The sequence below is a fragment of the Salvia hispanica genome, chromosome 2 (genome assembly GCF_023119035.1).
Source record: "Salvia hispanica cultivar TCC Black 2014 chromosome 2, UniMelb_Shisp_WGS_1.0, whole genome shotgun sequence".
In the NCBI taxonomy this organism is placed as follows: domain Eukaryota; kingdom Viridiplantae; phylum Streptophyta; class Magnoliopsida; order Lamiales; family Lamiaceae; genus Salvia; species Salvia hispanica.
This window is the reverse complement of record NC_062966.1, coordinates 39,716,122-39,719,662: the sequence shown is the minus strand read 5'-3', so window position 1 is coordinate 39,719,662 and position 3,541 is coordinate 39,716,122.

The window sequence follows — 3,541 nt, the reverse complement described above, 5'->3', positions numbered from 1 at the left end:
ATAGTAGTAAATAAAGTCCAACTAAATGAAAATAGTAGTAAATAAAGTCCACTAAATGAAAATAGTAGTAAATAAAGTCCACTAAATGAAAATAGTAGTAAATAAAGTCCAGTAAATGAAAATAGTAGTAAATAAAGTCCACTAAATGAAAATAGTAGTAAATAAAGTCCAGTAAATGAAAATAGTAGTAAACAAAGTCCACTAAATGAAAATAGTAGTAAATAAAGTCCAACTAAATGAAAATAGTAGTAAATAAGTCCAACTTTATGAAAATAGTAGTAAATAAAGTCTACTAAATGAAAATAGTAGTAAATAAAGTCCAACTAAATAAAAATAGTAGTAAATAAAGTCCACTAAATGAAAATAGTAGTAAATAAAGTCCACTACATGAAAATAGTAGTAAATAAAGTCCACTAAATGAAAATAGTAGTAAATAAAGTCCAGTAAATGAAAATAGTAGTAAATAAAGTCCAACTAAATGAAAATAGTAGTAAATAAAGTCCACTAAATGAAAATAGTAGTAAATAAAGTCCAACTAAATGAAAATAGTAGTAAATAAAGTCCACTAAATGAAAATAGTAGTAAATAAAGTCCAACTTTATGAAAATAGTAGTAAATAAAGTCTACTAAATGAAAATAGTAGTAAATAAAGTGCACTAAATGAAAATAGTAGTAAATAAAGTCCAACTAAATGAAAATAGTAGTAAATAAAGTCCAACTAAATGAAAATAGTAGTAAATAAAGTCCACTAAATGAAAATAGTAGTAAATAAAGTCCAACTAAATGAAAATAGTAGTAAATAAAGTCCACTAAATGAAAATAGTAGTAAATAAAGTCCCACTAAATGAAAATAGTAGTAAATAAAGTCCAACTAAATGAAAATAGTAGTAAATAAAGTCTACTAAATGAAAATAGTAAAATAAAGTCCACTAAATGAAAATAGTCACTAACTTCATTATGGGGAGATAGTCCCCCATCCCCAAAACGAGACCCACCATCCCCAAAGCCAGGCCCATCATCTCCAAAACCATGCCCATCATTAGTCGCGTCGTGACTAACTTCATTATGTCTAGATGGTCCATCATCATATTGTACTCTATCTTGAACTTGTCGTTGTCCCCTTTTAGATTGATAGACAACGACCGTATGTGGAGTACGTTGTTGTGCTAAATTAGCTTGATAGTCAACAAATAACTCAATTTGACCTGATTGAATAGCTGTTGCAAACATATCCCTCATATATGCATCGGGGTAATTCTTCTTTTGTTCTAGGCTGTTAATTGCGTTCCATCTTAATGAAGAAGAATAGATTTGTTCCCAGTTAGGGAGTGACGCATAAAGGTTATGCGTCTTTAAAAGTAAAACGCATAAAGGTTATGCGTCTTTACGCAATGACGCATAAGGGTTACGCGTCGTTAGGTGAAAACGCAAATAAAATTAGCGTTTTGGAGTGACGCACAACTCTTATGCGTCTTTCATTGGTGACGCACAACCAATATGCGTCTTTCATTGGTGACGCATAACCGTTATGCGTCTTTCATTAGTGACGCATAATGGTTATGCGTCTTCCAGTCGCGATTTAAACAGCAGAACAGAGGCAGAAACACATTTTGACAGAGGCAGCGAGCAAAGTCGCGATTTTTCATCTTCTCCGGCGCAATTGTCCATGTTTTCCATCTTCTCCGGCGTCCTCTTCTTCCCCGTCTTCTTCTTCGTTGTCCTCTTCTTCCTGTTCCTGTTCTTGCTGACCCTCTTCTTCCCTCACAGGAGCCACAAATTGGTAATTCTGGAAATATGAATCACGTCGTGCTCTAGCTGCATCCCGATCAGTACCAGCGTCGAAGAATGGAAAATCGCCGGAAAACATGGACAATTGCGCCGGAGAAGATGGAAAATCGCGACTTTGCTCGCTGCCTCTGTCGAAATGTGTTTCTGCCTCTGTTCTGCTGTTTAAATCGCGACTGGAAGACGCATAACCATTATGCGTCACTAATGAAAGACGCATAATGGTTTAGAATCTGAATAAGACTTGAGGCTTGTTTGGCGCCTTGGCACACCTATTTCACAAGCATTAACCCTTGCAGCAAACCGAAGTGAACAAACTGATTCACCTACTGATGAAGGATCCGGCGACACGTTCACAAACATCAACGTCTTTGAGTCTCCACCTAAACAAGGCTGCAACAGAGAGAGGAAAAGAGGAATTCACACGGTTTTCTGTCTACTATAGTCTATAATGGATGACGCTTTCTCAATCACCTGGAGAAGATAGGTTAACTTGGAGTTCCTATAAGGGACATGCTCCTTCTTGGCCAACGCGAATATGACATCACTTAAACACGATAAGCTTTTGTTGATGGCCTGGGTAAAGATTGGAACAATGTCATAAAAACCTTGATAGAATGAAGATGATTATCGTTCTACCTGAGTTTCTTTCAACCGATCTCCAGTGGCGCCGCTCTTAGATAACCGGTCGCTACCAGCAAGGTCAATTAGATTAAGAACATCTTGTACTTGTTCATCCCTGCCCTGTTTAAAGGAAATATGGTCAGTGTTAAGTTTGGAATCGTGACAAAATGTTAAATAGTAATACCTCATTAAAACCCGTAATACGCAAGGTGAAGACAAAATGGTTCCTTGAAGATTCTTCATTCATTTGAGTCTTTCCTACGGACCTAAATCAAAGTTCAATAAATAGAAAGAACAAGTTTTCAGACATATGCTTGGTGGGCAAACCAAAAAAACTGTCTGTTTAATAAATAAATTTGTGATCCAACTCTGATTTTTTTTTTGGAGCATTCGTCTGCAAAAGTTTTGAAACACGGAAGTATCTACATCGAGAAAAAAAGCTTATATTTATTAGAAATAAAAGGATTGACTATATTATTACCTACTTTGTGCTGCCCGGTCTAAGAGGTAAAAAACTTCCTTGCTACTGCGAACATCCATGCTTGTAAGATCAGAAACATGAGTGTTTCCATTCGCATCATGTTTAATATTGTATTGCTTCCGATATTCTGCCCGAGAGGCATCAGAGCTTGATTTATATGGGGCTAACAGATCACGGATCGTTTCATTATATATTTCAAGTATTGAAACCTGAAGAGTTAATTATAGTAAGTAAGTTGAAGCAAAATAAGGAAACATAGTTTTAAGCAAACAAGAGGCTAATATCCAACTAGACAACTAGACAACATGCACAATGATGTTACTCTTAATCAATAACTACAACTATAAACGAACTTGAGATTGGGTCGGTTCCAGTTAGTTTTTTGACCAAATTTTAGTGTCGGTTTAGTTATTAACCGAATAACCACCCATATCAGTATTCTGATTCGATTATGCGATTAAATGTTCCGGTGAAATGTTTCGGATTGAATGGTCCGGTGAAATGACCCGGTAATTTATGTTTATGATCTATTGGATAGCTTTTAACTTGTTTATTTTCAGATGATCTTTTCAATGCAACACAGACATTTAGAGATATTACTCAATCAACGACCACAACCACATATTGATTCTTCTAGTAATTACTTTCGTT